The 19,632-nt window shown below is 33.2% G+C and overlaps 1 protein-coding gene across 1 annotated transcript in view; it reads left to right on the forward strand.

The window, feature by feature from the left end:
• The window catches only part of LOC123665587, a 160,973-nt gene that overhangs the window by 65,316 nt on the left and 76,025 nt on the right, over positions 1 to 19,632 (forward strand). The gene's annotated exons all lie outside the window — the stretch shown is intronic.

Here is a 19,632-nt window from a genome sequence, read left to right on the forward strand (position 1 = left end):
ACAGGTTAAACACTTTTTCCGTTCAAAAATATTATACTTGTACATATTTAAATTGGGACTTCTGCTATAATTCACCAAGTAGAAGTACATAAAATTCATCAAATATATAAAAGAAATGTAATAATTAAACATTTAATTTATTATGTATTTATTACTAGCTATGCCCGCAACTTCGTCCGCGTGGAATTTAACAAAAAAGTTATTGATTAGTTCGCAGAGTTATAAAATAAATAAATTTCTAAAATAAAAGTAGCCTAAGCTATTCTACATCTTATATCTTACTACATCAAAATCCCGTCCCGTCAAAATCGGTGCAGCTGTTTCAGAGATTAGTCGGAACAAACAGACAGACGGACAGACAAAAATTGTAAAAATGATATTTTGGTATATGTACCATGTATATATCCAGGATTTAGTAAAAAGCGGTTATTTTAATATAACAAACAGACTCTCCAATTTTATTTATTTGTATAGATCTACTAGCGACCCACCCCGGATTCGCACGATTGTAAAAACTATAAGTGTTCCTCTACTATATTATGCATTTGTTATACATATAAAATTTCCTTTAGACTCGCTATATTTACTTAAGAAAACCGCAAAAAAATCCGTTGCGAAGTTTTAAAGATCTAAGCATACAGACAGCGGGAAGCGACTTTGTTATATACTATGTATCTAATATTATAAATGTGAATGTAAGTTTGTTTGTTACGCTTCCACGCGAAAATTACTTAACCGATCATCATGAAAATTTGTACACATATTCTTGAAGGTATTAGAACATAGAATACTTTTTATTAAAAACAAATTTAATGTGAGCGAAGCCGTGGGTATATGCTAGTGTTTCGATATTTTCATTTAATTTAACATTCCCTCCTAACTCCCTTAATCACAACTGAATTTCTCGTGATTTCCCTAACAACAACAGCACGAGAGCTTTCAAAACAGGCTTCCCCCAAACAGTAACAGACGTCCGTGCTTGTATTTATAGCTAGGCTAAAACCAAATAACCAGGATACCAGTCGAAATGTAAATTTGATATTGTTCGAGTTAGCTCAAACGAAATCGACAAATTCGTATTGAAAGGCATTGTATTCCAATTTATAAATAAGTGACAGTTTGTCTGTTTGGGCTTAAGACACTAGACATTACGAGTAAGTCACTTTAAACATGGTTTCTGGATCTGTTTTGTCCGTGTTTAATTTCAACTCTGTATTTACGTTGCCTGTTTTATACGACTTCAAAATATCAATAAAGTTATTTTTTCCTATTTCAGACGTGTTTAATTCCTACACTTTCGATACTGTTTGTTTTAGGCGGGATCGAAAACGGGTAAAGCATTCATTTTGTACATCTAAGAGCTGTCTATGTTGATTTTTGTTACATATTTATGTTCGGAATGTATATTATAAAGGTGGTCTCAGAATTTTGGTGATTAGCTAAAGACATAGGGAAATATGCTGTGTGGTTACGGCAGTTAGAATATAGCCACCTTTTCTCTTCCCGTAGGTGTCGTAAGTGGTGACTAGGGAATAACAGAGTTCCACTACCACCTTGGAACTTAAAAAACCGACCGATGGCGGGATAACCATGTAACAACTGGCTTTGAAATACACAGGCCGAAGACGGGCAGCAGCGTCTTGGGTGCGACAAAGCCAGCCCTGCGGTCAGCAGCCCGCCTGCCCAGCGTGGTGACTATGGGCAACACACAAGAGTTCACGCTATTTATAGCGCGAACTTGTGGAGGCCTATATCCAGCAGTGGACTATATTAGGCTGAAATGGTGATGATGATGATGATAAAGAAACAAAAACTCTAGTATACCATATATTTCAAATCAAATGAAATTAAAAGAAGGCTATTAATATTTGCAGTTCTTATAAATAATATAAATTTTTCACGTATATACAAGATCTAGTACACGAAACGCGATTTTATATACAATTTGTTGAAATTCATTCTTCTAATTTAATCTATGTCTGAGAAGTAAGGTCCTTTATTCATCATGTGAAAGTAGACGATTCTTATGTAAATTAATTTTTATGTAGATTGTATTCTCTATCTAAATTGTCCTTTTATTTTAAAGTGTTTATTTGATGGCTGTTTGCTGCAGATATCATTACGACTTCCATTTTCTTTAACCGTCTTAAATTTAATTGCTTCTTATCTTTTTTTAACATAATAACGCAGAAGAAATTAACATTGTTTGTTTGAACGCTTTCTTCTTTAGACTTTGTTGTTGGTTTTTAAAAAGTGTTGTTTTTTATATCAAAATATCTATTAGCAATATCGCGTGATATTTTGTTTTAACTATTATTTTATTCAACTTACTCTCTCTCACTCACTCTCAAGATTTTCTCTTGTTTTTATTCTAATTTATTTTTAATGCTTTTATTATTGTGATCATTTTGGTCATCACCAACCACCCCAGGGGCATCGCATTCATTAATGCCTACAGTTGATGGTTAGTTATTGAAGTATGTGTGTGAAAGTCCATGTCACACTAAGAGATAAGATACACACTCACACCAGAAACAAAGAAATACAATGCCGTTGCTGTTCCAGAACATTCAGCAATAAATCTTTATAAAATAAAATTTTGTATAGAAATCAATAATCCAGGAGACAGCTAAAAACTGGAAGTCTTGTCTTTAAAGTTTAAGTTGCGAAAACAGTTTAGAACAAGTCGTAAAGTAAGAATCTCGAACTTAAATTAGACTTGTCTAGACATGGATAACTGGATTCCAAGTCGTTAAGGACTAAAATGACAAATGTTGGCGCCAATAACTTATTGTAAAATGACTTTAGTTTAATAACTTTGTTAATATGAAAAGCGTAATAGTAAATTTTAATCGTTTCTTTATTTTTCCTTATAAGGTTTTTGCTTAGCAGTTGGACGACGACAAAATGATATTACTAATTATAAATTTAACTAAAATTTCAAGATTATGTACTAATGACCCGTTGGCGCAACGGTCACAACATTGGTTTGTGGCTGTTGCACTGGCGGTTGCAGATTCGATTCCCGCACATGACAAACATTTGTATTGACCATACAGATGATTCCCGTGGTTTCGGTTGTTATCATGTATACCTGATAGTGATCGTTACTCATAGGGACTAGACATAGAAGGATAGAGGGGGGGGGGGGGTATTTTGAAAAAAAAATCAGCATTGGAGCAGCGTGGTGGATTAAGTTCTGATCCTTCTCCTGCACGGGGAAAGAGGCCTATGCCCAGCAGTGGGATATTACAGGCTGAAGCGATGTACTAATAAAAGAATAGTCAAAAATTATTGGTTGATGGAGACGTATTACTGCTGGAGTCAAAGATCCAGGAGACGTGAATAATTTCATGGATTTTTAAGCAATCAGAACTTGTATGCGGGTCCACTAAACATTGTTTACTTTAGGGTTCCAGAAGTTATAATAATTTCACCAGTTGCGGCTGACGTCAGAGACCCTTCCGTGGAAAGTTTAAATTTGAGTGGGAATTAATGCTACCATAGATAAATTCGGTATAATTTTTTTTTTGGTCTCATCTATCCTGTGTAGGGTATAGTTATGATATATTTTGTATTCTAATGTTTACGCGAATTTCACTCACTTACTTAATAGATTATAATTATATTGTTCAATTACATTACGGGTATGGCAGTAATTTGATTGCATAATGGTTTAAAATTGCAATTTTATTATTATTTTAAATTCAAGTTAATACGGTCTTACTGTTCCTGTGCTATCGTTATGATTTAGTGTTGTAGATTCGAACGTGCAAATGTATTACAGTTCTGCCCTGACATAATGTGCTGTGTCTTTACACCATATACAAACTTCAATACTTTCAATTATCAAAATCAAAATCAAAAATAGCTTTATTCAAATAGGCTCCAAGAGCACTATCGAATCGTCATTTTACAAATTAAAACTTTAAAAATAAATTATTATATTTGTTGAAGTAAAGCTACCACCGATTCAGAATGTAGATTCTGCAGAGAAGAATCGGCAAGAAACTCCGCAGTTACTCTTTTGAAAATAAACGGGACGAGGTCATTATTGTTTTGAGACCCGATATTTCAGTGACTTTGAAGACACCACTATACGGAACCACGTAATAATAGTACCCGTAACGCCCTAAAAACTTACATCAAAAACTACATCTACAGGAAACATCATAAAGTGAGACAAGCTAGTAAAAATAGGAATATTCTTAAAGATCACACGCTTTCATCGATTGATGTTAGTTGATTTTGTATTGGTTCTTCACGCGCCAGCTGCTGTGAGAAAGTATCAACAATACCTGTTACATGACCCGATCATAACACTGTGGCCTCATTGCACTTCCCTGGTTGAAGAGGGCATTCACGTCAAGATTACATGCATCACCACTTACTAACGGCCAGTTCCAATCTCCCACAGTTTGTATGGCACTTAAGTCAAAATTCTATCCCTAGTAAACAATTTCAGATAGAGTGATGTAAATGGCAAGATAAATGAGAAATGTTCTACATTTGAGTGACTTAAATACAGAGTAGTGCTGTTTTTTTTTTTCGTGTTAATAACATTCCGATTCCTACTGCTGGTATTCTTACCCCTGGCTGGCTTAATTCATAAAGGTAATCAATGGTATAATAGTGAGTCAGGAATTTTTAGTACTATTTAAGAAAAATATTATATTGCAGAGTTACATATTGTATTCTAATATAAATAACGACTATTTATAAAAATATTTCTATAAACATTTTTATATTGAGGCAGACAGAGTATAAAAACCAGCTGAATCAACTTCATTCTAATTAGTATTCCAATTTTTAAATGAAAAGAAAAGCTGTCACCGTGAATACAGATGCAATAAATATTAAAAAAAAAATGTTACCTACAAAACTATTTACTAAAGAACTCCTTTAAGTTCGCTCAAGTAGCGAGGTGAAGAAAATTATATTTTTGATTTAAAATATCAAAACTACTACGAGGAAGTTCGAAATGAGATCTGGAATTTTGCATTCTTAATATTTTATTTCGACGATTTTAAATTTTATTTCCAAAGATATAGAGTTGATTTTGGAAGGATACAGAATTGTAAAGGATATGTGACAAATTTGAAGCGCAAATTTGTAAAAGTAGGTCAGTGGTAAGAGATGAAAATTTGTATTACTTTTTATTTTTATAGTTTTCTTGTTCGAATAACGATGTAGATTTTAAATTTTACTCAATTTTCAAATATTTCAGTAAACATTTATTATCATTTATGGTAATTGTTCGCCACAATTTGTCACAGTATCGATTTCCGTTCATGGCAGTTTGTATTTGCAATATGTTTCTTTCTAACTTAGGTATATACCCTTGAGTGTCTCCTCGCCGTGCTCGGAAAATCCACAAAGTCATTTTTAGTGGGCGTTAAAAGACACTTTATAACGAAGGTTACTCAAACGTAAAGTTTCCACCGACTCGGAGTTGTACGAATTGATAGATTAGGCTCCGTTCTTCTGCTTGGAAGGAGTCTTTTGCTATCAGTAAGAGGACGTTAGGAAGTAGTAGGACATTTACAAACTGTTTGTAAACTGTCCGTTGTAATTCGTATGAAAGAAATACAATGAAAACCTATAGAGAAAAGGTGTTAGAGCTTAAACAACCAAGTCCAAATTGAGATTTAAATCTTATTACTATAGGTATAGAGCTCAAGTTATTGGGGTAGAGCGCACCATAATATTCTCTAGGGAAGTACCTTAAACTTATAGAAAATCACAGCTAAATAACACTGCTCAAGAAATGTTATGCTTCTATAGTGTCTAATGTGGACAGAACTCCTGGGGTAGGTCGAGACTCCTCTCTCTCCTATAGACGTCTGTGACTCTCCAGTCACAGACGTCTATAGGCTACGTTAAACACTTATCATCAGCTGGGCCGTATGCTGATTTGGCGTCGTAGTCCTATAAAAAAGGGTTTACTCCTGTATCGAAGTTCCAAAAACACACAATATACGAGAATGAAGTTCCAGGTCACGCCAAAAATCTGTCTCGTCTGTGAACCAACTTTGATATCATAATTTACTCTTGAATTGTTGTGTCAATAAATGTCTATTTTGCAGCGGTCGTTGTTTGTGTTCGTGCAATTTTAATCAATTAATGAAATAACAATAACACGAACGAGCTGATTAAACTGACAGCGATTCGGTTCACATCAATTTTGGATACGATTAATGGAATCAACAAAAATATAACTACAAAAGTTATATACATTCTTTAGGCTGTAAAATGATCTTCCTTTGGTTTTCTCTGAGTTTAATAATATGGTAGTTTTAAACATCGAATGGATAGTTTTCTTTTCTCCAATATTGTCCAAGCGGCAGTAACCACTTTTCACTGATAGTTCTGTCTGATTGTTTAACCCCAAGAAATGCCCTAAAATCTCAAACAGTCTTACTTTAAACAATATTTAAACTAAATCAGCTTATAAACGTCTAACTATTCGGCAAATCCGAACTTTTTTAATAAATCTCGTGAAAGAATTGAAGATTATTCTCCATAGCTCCACTTCGATTTTACAAAAAATCCAATTATTAAGTATAATATGATAACAACTGGTACTAAAACAAATGTTAGGCATGAAAGAAACGTTTGAATTGATAAATCTGCTCCCAGCGAGAATTAATACCACGACCATTAATTAGACTATTCCCACTAAACCTTAACGACTGTTCTAATTTGAAGGTTTATATAATATACTAGCTGCGACCGCGTCTTCGTCCGAGTGGAATTTAACAAAAAAGGTTCAGTTCGCACAGTTATAAAATAAATTTTCTAAAATAAAAGTAGCCTAAGTTACTCCTTATTACTTCAGCTCTGCCAGTGAAAATCGCGTCAAAATAGGTCCAACCGTTTCAGAGATTAGCCGGAACAAACAAACAGACAGACAGACATTGTAATGTCATAATGGCAATGTTATTTTGGTATGTACAGTGTATACATCCATATGCATTTAATAAAAAGTGGCTATTTTAATATTACAAACAGACACTCCAATTTTATTTATTTGTATAGATGTCATTGTTAATTAGTTAATTATTAACTGATATTTCAATATATTACCAACTAAATCGAAATCACGTTTAAATGGGATTAAATTTACAGAAACTAAAATTTGGTATTAGCTCATGGCTAATATTAGCTTGATTTAGTTCGTATTATAGTAATATTAATTTATATTATCCATTAATTAGATTAACGAACAGCGAAACCGCAAAGCAAATATATAACTAAGTATACAATAGTTTACTTACTGTACACGCGTTTTTATTGGCGTTGTTCGCAAAAAGTACGCCAGGATAAATTAAGCATTAACTGAGGTAAGACTCGGCCAGAAATTTCCGACTCAAAATATGGAGCAACCCAACTTGGGTAGTACCTCGACCTTACAGAAGATCGCAGGAAAATAATACGGTTTTCAAGCAGTGTTCTGTTCCTGTTGGTGAGTAAGGTGACCAAAGCTCCTGGGGGTTAATTTGAGACGGGGTCGGAAACGCGCTTGCAATGCTTATTTTGGTGCAGACGTCTATAAGCTACGGTAATCGCTTACCATCAGGTGAACCGTATGCCTTGTTGTATAAAAATGAGCTGTGCGTTATTTAAACGGTTCTGTTTATTTTGGATCTTAAATTCTTTGGATATCTTACAATTAGTGACCATAACTTGTGTTCGGTTTCAGAAGTAACCAAAAAAATATTGGCGATGTCAAGAATAAAATAAGACAACCCGTCAATGAATAAAAAGTTAATTCTTTTTTCATTTTGTTTTTCTTCCTAATCCCCAGTGAACCTAACTGATTTTTCAGATCAGTGAAAAGTACCACGAAAAATAGTGTCTCATTTCGTAGTATGAACTCAAATTAAGCCAAATGTCATTGAAATTTATTCATCATTTTAATTGTGATGCGTGGTCAAATAAAATAAGTGCCTTGGAAAACACGTTAAGCCGTAGGTCCCGGTTGTTATCATGTACACCTGATAGCGATCGTTACTCATAGTAGGGAATATATCCGCCAACCCGCATGGAGCAGCGTGGTGGATTAAGCGCTGATCCTTCTCCTACATGGGGAAAGAGGCCTATGCCCAGTAGTGGAATATTACAGGCTGAAGCGTGGTCAATAATTACTTGGGCAGATAGACTCTTTCTTCTAGTATTTAAGTATAAAATAAGACAACCCGTCAATGAACCAATCAAGGAACCAATTTTGAAGATTTTTAAGGCTATAGCCTTTTGGCCTTTTATATAGTAATATTGACTAATTCACTAAGCGTAATTTCCTATAATCAATGCACCAGCTAGGCTTTATTTTTATTATGAACTTTAAAGTGTGAAATTATGTCACAAACCGAAAAAAACGATCTACATACGGAAGAGCACCCCTCGACCCTATTTCATCAAAAGCCTTACGCCTACAAGACGCCTTTATAATTTAAAGATTTAGCTCTAGTGCCATTCATTGCTATTATTTTCTAACAGGCGCTTAATTTAGCTATTGGGTTTTATAAAGCGCTTAACTTTACTATTACAATATTAATAGGCTCTTGATTATTAATTAATTTATAAAAACAAAAACGATAATATTTTTTTTTGTTGTTAATGCTGGTAGAATAACCAATTATCTGTAAAATCTTATATAATTTATGTGGAGTAATGGTAAGGTTTTTTTTTTTATAAAAAAGGGAGACAAACATCTTAACCTTAGCGTATTAATATATGTCGTCACTTGCGCTTTCGTACGCAGTTAGCAAGGAATTTGTTAACAACAGATGCACCGAGCATGCCACCTAGCATATCGTTCGATAGTCACCTACCCTCATTCACTACTCGATTACTCGAGTTATTCTGACGAATATAAAACGAACGGTGCAACCACCTTGAACCACCAGATTCCTGTGTTATAAGAAATTGGTGATATCATAAATTGTGTTTACTTGTGCCAACATTGACCACTGAAGCCCACAGTAGACCAAGTACTCAGAGAAGATGAGCGAGAGAGATATACCTCATCCTACATATATATGATGTAACAACTTTGCGAGTGTTATGTCTAGTCTATGCTTTGAAACTGTGGCGTATGTATATGAACTCTCTTTATTATGATAATATCAAACCTCATTTTGTTTTTATATTTTTTATAAAAATAATTTTTCGATAATTTATATTTTACACTTATCCATTACGATTTATATTATGCTACGTGTTCAATTACTTTTTGCCATTTTATCCTAAATTTAAAGTTTGTGGAAATTATAGGAGAATTTTTATACTCCAAATTGATACCACTACAATTCGTCTCATATCCACTAAAAAACTTTTAACCAGATTAAGTGCTGTAACTTAGTAGAGAGTGGCTAATGCATTTAGCAGACTCCATTTGCTGCGGTAGAGCTCCATTGATCTCTCCTTTCTTTGCTCTAATTAATCCCATGTAATAATAGTAGCTATAGTGTAAAAAAGCACTCTCAATGAATTCATTCACGTCTTAACTTATATACTGACCATAATTGATTTTAATAATTTGCCGCCTAAAACACCGACTGTTTGCAGGTTCAATTTTCACTCGGAATGGATATTATTATAGTATTTATACAAATATTTCTTTCCAGTTTGGATGTCTGTCCTTGTGGGTCTCCCCACCGTGCCTCGGAGAGCGCGTTAAGCTGTCTGTCCCGGTTGTTATTATAAATACTTTATAGCGATTTTTACTCAGGGAACATAACCCACCGTGTACCAGCATGGTGAATCGACTTCCAATCCTTCTTCTACAAAGAGAAAGATGCTTATGCCCAGAAGTGGGACATTAGTCTGAATCTGGAGTATTTCGTATTTTAGAGCTACGCCACGAATGCTTGACGGAGACCCCATTCCGGGTTTCAAATAAAGTTTTCCTTCTCCAGAACCCTGATGATTTTGAGCTAGGTTTATTCCTCGGTCGTCTTTTATGACCTCCACGGGCAGAAAAAGGTGCTATTCTACTCGGCCGACACCACACAGCATAACGAATGTAATAAACTGTATGCGAACAAACACAATTATTATTATTTCTATAGACAACTCAAACAATTATTTCAAAGTATGATTACGAATAATATAAAATGTTACTGTTCACTATATGTTACGATGATAGGTTATGGCAATAGCCACAGTACTGATTTCTTTTATATAAGTATATATTGTATCTGTCTGGTTTCATTCGCTTTTGAAACAAAACTTGCAGCTTATTTATACACAGTTCATTCTGTAATACATTGAACTCGTTGCAATGCTTACTCTCAAGAAGTAACAAATCTTAAAAACGAACTGATGGAACTTTTAGGATTTATAAAATTGAGAAAAACTTGAGGAAAAAAAAACTAACATTCAAGAAAGAAAACCCTTCTCCCCTAATCCCTGTAATGAGGATTATAACATTTCGAACTTAAAATGTTTATAATAAACTCAATCACATGTACTACTGACAAATATATTTTATTAAAAATATTGCAGTAACTCCCCAATCAATACTATATACGCTTATCGGGCAGTAAATTAACGGTAATGCATATGTAACGCTCGTTGAATTTGCTATAAATTTCCTTAAATTTTATAGGCCATGATCTATTATGTAAATTACGGTAATAATACCGCGGTTAAATTATAAATATATATCATAATCTGTGTACACGTCTTACGTTACTGGGGCAAGTTTCCTGAAAAGTCGTAATTATTTATTTACAACCTGCGCTCACGACTGTATATTTTATTTCACATTTTGTATTTTATCACATACAGAGAAACTGTATATACTAAATACAAAAATATCTTTTGTTCTAGTAGTATATTAATAGTTATTATTCTTATAGTTAAATCATAATAAAATTATTTTAAATCTTTTTAGTAGTATTTTCATGATGCACATTCAAGATAAACTCAATAATTAGTGTCAAAAATTTTGTTTAGGCTGTAGTCTAAAAAAAGGAAAAAAGAAAAACAATTAAAATCAGTTCATAAACGACGAAGCTATCCCCGAACATACATAAAAAAATTAAAAAATATATATATACGGTCGAATTGAGTAACCTCCTCCTTTTTTTAAGTCGGTTACAAAACAGTTAATTAAATACGCTTTGATAAAGATTACTCAAAAAATAGTAATTAGATCTCAATCAAATTTAAACAAGACTACACGACAAGCATTAGCCTTTGATTAAAGTAAGAATCATCAAAATCGGTAAACCCTGCACGCTGTAGTCGCGGTGACTAGACACACCAACACCTGTGTCTATTACACCGACGACCGTGACGACGCAATTGGTCGCTTTGTGGCGAGGGCAGCGGAGATGACGGACAAGAAAATCCTTGAGCATAGTCTCAAGATGGCCATTCACCATAGAGATGCTGCCGTCATTGAGAATGTGCTCAAAATGTTGAAAAATGTAGAGGTGTGAAGACATTATTGTATTGTAAGTATAAATTATGCGTAGATAAAAGTGTAAAGTAAGTAATATAAATAATAAAATTGAATGTAATAGTATAGGAATAGGATAATGTAATTGTAATGATAAGGCTTTATATATTTACTTAATAAGATAGGATTAGTCATATAATATATTAATAAAAATTCAAAAAAAATGAAATTTAAATGGATAAAACGATTCCTAACCACAAAAAAAAGTACCTAACTACTAACAATAACATAGGTTAAGTGTACATTGTAAGTAGCAAATAAGTGTACATATATTGTAGTTAGAAAATAAGTGTACATATATTTTAGTTAGCAAATAAGTGTAAATATAATAAAAATAATTAGTATATAAGAATATAAAATAAGCAATATGTAGAATAGTCTTGGTCAGTGGACTCGCGTCGACTTTTAGAAATTTGAAATTTTAAGACTAGTTATTAAGGCTTCTAGATTCTAAGTTGCGGTGAAGTACCGATGCATGTTAAAAAAAAATAATAATAACAATATATGGAATAACAAAAGCACGGGCATAATAAGCCTGTGGATATATCACATAACTAAAAAAAAAAAAAAAAAAATCGGTAAACCCAGTGAAAAGTTGTACGGCTTGATATAACCTAGGTCGACGAAAAAGTAGTCGAGTAAATACGCATCTATACAAATAAATAAAATTGGAGTGTCTGTTTGTAATATTGAAATAACAGCTTTTTTACTAAATGCATATGGGTGTATACACAGTACATATGCCGAAATAACATTTTTTTAAATTTTTGTCTGTCTGTCTGTCTGTTTGTTCCGGCTAATCTCTGAAACGGCTTGACCAATTTTGACAGGACTTTCACTGGCGGATAGCTGATGTAATAAGGAGTAACTTAGACTACTTTTATTTTAAAAATTTATTTATTTTATAACTCTGCGAACTGAAAAATTGCTTTTTTGTTAAATTCCACGCGAACGATGTTGCGGGCACAGCTAGTTTTTAAATATAACGTGAAAAGTACTTGTCAGGTCTCAATTAAATTTAAATGGGACTACGTGCCACGCAACACTATTTATTTTTAAAATATCATCGAAATCGGTTTAACCATTCAAAAGTTCCGAAGTAGTTATACATAAAAAAAAGAATAAAATTGAATTGAGAACCTCCTCCTTTTTCGGAAGTCGGTTAAAAAGCCACGAATATCTTGTCATTTATCTTTCATCGATTTGTTATTGAAACATAGTTGTCATAGCGTTATGCCATCTTATTTTGCACACGAGCGATCAGGATTCCAGTTGAGTATATTTATAACACATTCACACCATACTTGACCTCTTACCTCGCTACCACAGTCCACCTTTTGAATATTACACGAGGCCACGCACGCCTCTTTTACACAAGAAACCGCAAAATAAGTAACTGAAACATTTTGTTCAGTGAGAATAACGTACATTTTATAGTAGCCAGAATGCATTATGAGTAACTAACTAGTCGATCCTTACGATTTCACCCGCAAAAATTTTAAAAAATTCCGATGCACGACTGGAGTTTACTCCTTCAGATCGACTGTCTACATAGGTACAAAAAAGGCTTACTAGTCTAAGAAAAAGATTAATAACATATCAAATGGTAAATAGACGAATCAAATAACGCCATCTATCTAAGATGGCGTCATTATAAAACGGCGTAACATCGTAACCCTAATGGGTTCCGATAGATGGCGTTAACAAAAACGTATCGAGATTGTTCGTTCAGTAAACTCCCATAAACTTTAAAATAGACTCACTTAAAAAAATCCGACTTCGAATTACATCGACATGAATTTTATGAGTTGTCACTTACAATAGACGTTATAAGCGATAACTCTAACACTTCTCGTTCGATCTCGATAAAGTTTAAATCAGACCTCAGACAAGCACCAACTAAATCGGTCAACCTAGTAAAAATTTAGGAGTTAACTCACATAAATAAATAATAGTTGAATTGAGGAAATCCTCTTTGTTTGAAAAGTTATATATGAGACGCACTATGTCAAGAACTACGTCATTCTAAATCAATATAGATTTAGATGATAGAGTATATATATCATATTTTTATGTATTTATTTTATTTTATGTTATTTATTAAACTCACATAAATAAATAGATGAATTGAGGAAATCTTCCTGTTTGAAAAGTTAATCTATGACTATGTCAAGAACTACGTCATTCTAAATCTATATAGATTTAGATGATAGAATATATATCATTTTTTTTATAATTCTTTTAATTTATATATGTATTTTCTATAAGTATTAGAATGTAAACATCTATATGTATGTTGATTATACAACTACACCACCTACCTAATTTAGATAATAAGTTTCCTTTTTATGTCTGGGTTGTCAGAATGAAATGGCTAATTTATCCGTAAGTTAACTATCTTTATGCCTTGTTTGTAATATACTCGTATTTGTGGTGTACAGTAAAGCATAAAAGGTAAGGAATATTTATTATTATTATTATTATTTGTTCATCAAGCCAAACGAAGCACCAAACCACAAAACATCGCTGGTTGGTTAATGGTTAGAATATCAATTTATTCAATGACGGCGTTTATTACAGTAGCACAATCTTTCGTTCGCTATCGTATTGCCTGTACCGATTATAATGAGTTATTTATAGAAACCCGTAACTATTCAAAGTTTTATATTACAATGAAAACCTTCGACAGGAGACGACACCGTGCTATTTTTAATTCGTATAATATAGTCGGATTATTTCATAAAATATACATAAAATCGCAGATTAATGAAGTCGAAACTGAAAATTCGATACGCGGATAACGTAACTCAGAAATTATTCAATACGAAATTAATGTTTAAAATCCGTCGTATTTTATCCGTATCATCGGAACGTTGGATGACTCTTACGCTCTGATACTGTTTGAACGAAAATTAAGATATAATTACAATGTACACGTCGATACAAGTCAATGGATATAAGTGGATCTTTTTAGTGTGTTTAAATTGAGATTTTTAAATCCATGATATTGAATGATTCCATGGATAAGACCGGGTAACATACAAGCTTTTTGTATAAAGTAAATATTACGAAGAAGCCATGACTAACATTCATTTCATTGAAGTAGAGCGCAGCAGGATTTATCCTGCTCCAAATTTGGAACAGCCCGGCTGAGGATGTACTTCCTTACAGAATATCACAGATAAAAAATACTGTTCTCAAATAATGTTGTGCTTTTGTGGTGAGTAAGGCGGTCATAGCTTTTGAGGAGGGTCAGGAGTAGGGCCGGCAACGCGCTAACAGTGCTTCTCTTGTTGTATGCACCTATAAGCTACGGTAATGGTTCGAAGGCCTCTTCGTGGAAAAAAACATGCAATAGCATTTTCTCCCACTTACTTGCAAGAAACTTTTAACAGTGATTTTTCCACGTGGCCTTTTGGAGAAAGTGTTCTGTGCTTATGTGGTAGGAAGAGATGACTACACAAAATCGTATAAGTAAAATGGAGACGGCAAATGCAATGTGGATATGTATTAAGAATCATCAAATCGACACCAACAATTTATACTACGCCAACTCGAATTTTCGATAAGTTGGTTTTCTTAATGCAACTTGAATAAATGTTTTTTTTTTTTGTAATAATAAAAATTGTGAAATTGCAATGAATAAATTAACTATTAAAGATACCAAATTTCAAATAAGTTTCTTAATTAATATAAAAGGTATCACGTTTTTCCCTTTTATAAGCCTCTATTGTGAAGTTCACTTTTATGAGTTAGCTTAGTATAAATAGCTGGTGTCGAAATAAACTACGTTCCATACATGCCATTTCTAAGTTATAAACAAAAAATAACAATCAAATGCAGGCATTTTTTTATGTGTTTCCAGTTCCCGACACAGCAGTCCGTTGAGTGTAAAGCGGTTAATTATTTTAAAATGATGTTACTAGTCAAACAGAGAAATACTAAAATATAAAGGTATGTTTCACTACAAAATTAATATTCAACAGCTAGTACGTGCTTTTACTTCATTACACTGGCGGGTCCATTATTATGCATTAAAGCCCCAAAAGGGCTGTCACGCCATTACACGAACAACAACACAAAGGTAACTTTAGCCTGTTACTTTACGAGTAACTCGGACAAGCTTAAAACCTTCCGCGTTCCTAATTCTCAAAGTTACTTCATCAGTGATTGATTGAGTAATAAAAAATTGGGTAAAGTTATCCTTTTGCCGAGTTCGAAAGTATCTTTTAATTGACTAGAGTTTCGTTAAGGATCAACTGTAACTGTAAGTTGAATTTGTTCTTTGTTTGGCAGAATCTTAAATGTTTCGCGTTGATGAGGGATCACGAAGCTATTTCGTTTAATCTTGTTGACTTGTGTCGGTTTTGGGGCGATTAGGTTTCTATATCCTTGACTTTTTCCTCCAAAATAAAATCGTGGAAGTAATTGTATTGACCTTTAGGCTACATACACATATATTTATTTATTTAAACCTTATTACACAACTCAAAAAAAAAAACATAACAACACATCGAGAATAACAGGTTGCGCAAAAGGCGGACTTAAGGCCGTACAACCTTATCTACCAGTCAACCTTAAGGCGTAAAAATAGTAAAAAGTAAGTGTTAAGGTAGGACTATAAAACAGTACAAACAAAATAAACATACGCATATAAATACAGAGATATACTTATATATATACATATATACATACTACGAACAAAATATTAAAAAAAAATACGTCCATACAAAAGTAAACACACGAAGAAATAACATATATATGAGCTTTATATATATATAAAAAGTTATGTTCACAGGCTTCTAATGCCCGTGCTTTTGTTATTCCGATTTTTATTTTTATTACTGATCGTTTACTTGTTACACTACTGCAGCTTACGTTAAGAAAACTCATTATTCTATCTTAGTATCCCTAATGCAGACGTGAGTCCACCGACCAAAATTATACCATATATTTTGGTCGGTGGACTGGAGTTTACAAGTATATATAATAATTGGAATTGCAATTTTATTAAATTTGATATCACTTACGGCATTAATTTCTTTGATATAAAAAGTTTTAGCAGAAGGTTAAAGAAAGTCGAATTTTAGTCCGACCTCCTTATACTAAGGACCTTTTTCGTCAGTTGTTGATAAGACTATTTGACGAATGATGCTATTCAACGGATAAAAATTTGTCATATTCATGGATATCACTATATTTATTGCATATTCCTTTTCGTAAATGTGAATCTGAATATTGTAGTTTCTTAATTGTAGCGAAATATATCCTGATGGCTCTGCGGATCTGCTGCTGTTAAAATGTTAAGTTTCACTGTAGCAGGGCGCCACAGGAAATTTCCTGCTCAAAATATGGAGCAACCCGACTGGGGTAATACCTCTGCCTTACCGCAGATCACAGCTAAATAATACTGCTTTCAAGCAGTTTTGTGTTCCTGTTACTGAGTAAGGTGACAAGAGCTCCTGGAGGGAATGGAGGATCGGGTCGGCAACGAGCTTACGATGCTTCTGGTATTGCCTACGTCTATAAGCTACGGTAATCACTTACTATCAGGTAGGCCGTACGCTTGTTTGACGACCTAGTTATATAAAAATTAAAAAGTCTATTCGTAACTTATTTACAGGATAAAAGTTATCCTCAACCGGTGAAACAAACCCTAAAATTAAAAAATCACTGCAAAAGTCTCGTTTAACTAAAAACTCTAGTACTGTGTAAGGCTCTATTACAACCTGTATTTATTTATTTATACCTGTATTTATATTAACATTGCATTATATTGATTACGCGATTAAACCTATTACATCCGTATACATACGCATAAAAAAATAATTTATGATGAGTATGAAATTTCGCACACTTATAATTTATATAGAGAAGGAGTGCAGCGAAATCCACAAAAAAAAACAATACACACACTACCATGTATTTGACACACACACACACGCATATACCTACTGTTTTGTTTATTATTATAGAAGTATAGTCTTTGACAACAGAACCTTACTAATGTTCAAACTTGTAATTTTAAATTAATTATGGTCGAACACAGGGTGACCAGTAGTATATTTAAATTTTCAATAAATATTATGTATATTATTTATTTACTATAGTGCTAAAATTATATACTTCTGTCGGGTAAATAGACAGACGTACAGAGCTTAAATAGATTTTAGTCACAGGCTTATGTACCCAAAGGGGCATCTTTGGGTACACAAGCCCAAAAATTATTAAATTCGTATATTAGTTAAATAAAATGCTTAAAAGCGCACGTTTAAATATTTTTATACAGATATTATAAAAGACCCTTTCATGAATATTTATTATAAGTCCAATAAAACGTTTAGGGATAGCGAATATTCGGTCAACGCAGAAAGCGGGGATAAGCCTCAATGAATTATTCAAAATATGCCATCGGAATGAAATCTTACTAAGATATTTACGTGATAATAGACATTGAATTCGTTTAATTCGTGAGATGTAACAATTATCTTATATTCTGACTTTGAAAGTTATTTCGGCTCAAGATTCATCTGTTCTCTTTGTTTAATGGTCCAGTGGATGGAAAGTATTAATTGATTGATTTTTAAATTGGTTCAAACTGTAACATCTCACAGCTGGGCTAAGTCCTCTTCCGGGGCGAGGTGGCAAATGCTAGTGCGACCCTATCTTGCCCCACTTAGGCGCATGACTGCTCACACGTGGTGGGTTTTAACCAGTAAAAGCCTGGCATAACCCCTTTGGTGCCCCCGCACTGGAAGGTATCCATGATGGATTCTCCTCACGTTAAAAAAAGGCCTCTTTCTCCATGTAGGAGAATTGTCGAAGTTTAATCAACCACGCTGTTCCACTACGGTTCGCGAGTGATTTGGAAATATTACGAGTTCAAATGACTAAATACAACCATGGTCATTATTCCAATAAAAGACTATCTGCGGAACTTCTTACTGAATAGTCTCTGCAGAATCTATAACACATTACAAATCAGTGATAACTTCACTTCAGCTACAATTAATCTAATATATAAAAGTGTCGTGTCGCGGTGTTTGTAGTTAAACTCCTCCGAAACGGCTTGACCGATTCTCATGAAATTTTGTGTGCATATTGGGTAGGTCTGAGAATCGAATAACATCTATTTTTCATCCCCCTAAATTTTAAGGGAAGTCCACCCCTAAATTTTTTTTTTTTTTAATTTTCACCCTTCTACCACCAACCCCTATTTTTAATTAGCGTTTAGCGGCAAGACAACGTTTGCCGAGTCAGCTAGTTAACATATACTATTTTAATTTATGAAATGACGATTAAAAATTACTTTTGAAGTTACTTGAATAAAGTGATTATTGATTTTGGTTTGATTTTTGATTTCACATGAAAAAAAATTGTGCGTACTTATGTACCTACGAACTTAAGAAGTTATACTTCATTGGCTAGCTAACTTCACGTTGCTAACTTCTTTGTTGACTAACTAACTTCAGGGTGTCGGATTTTTATTTGTGTCGGTGTGCGAGCACATCGTAAAAAAATATTCTCATCATTTTTCCATTACGTCCCAAAAGAAGTACAACTTTAAAAAATAAGTAATAAAACCTCCTCATTCAAGATCCTCACATCTGTCTATCCAAACAATCCGGGCTTCTTACATTTATCTTAGAAAGATAAAGACATCTTCAATGTTTATAGTAGAAAGTTTAAAACAATCGCTGCATTAAAGTTTCTCGTTACTTTAAAAGTTTTCCATCTCAAATTTCCAAGATATACAAAAATTGTTGAAAACGATCGTAGCGTTTTAGATACTTTTACTTAGTTCAAAGAAGTATGAAGTATCATCTATAACAGAAGGAGTATCAGAAGGTATATGAAGGAAGTTTGGTAGAATAGGTATGAATCAAGGTAGTACAGTAAACCATTTTGTATATATTATTGGATACATTTTTTGTCATATTATACTTATATATATTTTGTTCAAAAATATTTCATATAGCCCTATAGTGATTTCATATCTATCCTCTACAAGAGGTTGATTGGAAGATATTGCAATTTTAGCCATAAAGACGCCTCGGTTGTAACTTCATAACTAAAAAAAAAAATTAACAAATGTAATTATATAATTCAAAATAACGATTTGAATGTGCTTTCACAGTGCACAATATTGATATTATGTGAAC

Source organism: Melitaea cinxia, chromosome 24, assembly GCF_905220565.1.
Source record: "Melitaea cinxia chromosome 24, ilMelCinx1.1, whole genome shotgun sequence".
Classification (NCBI taxonomy): domain Eukaryota; kingdom Metazoa; phylum Arthropoda; class Insecta; order Lepidoptera; family Nymphalidae; genus Melitaea; species Melitaea cinxia.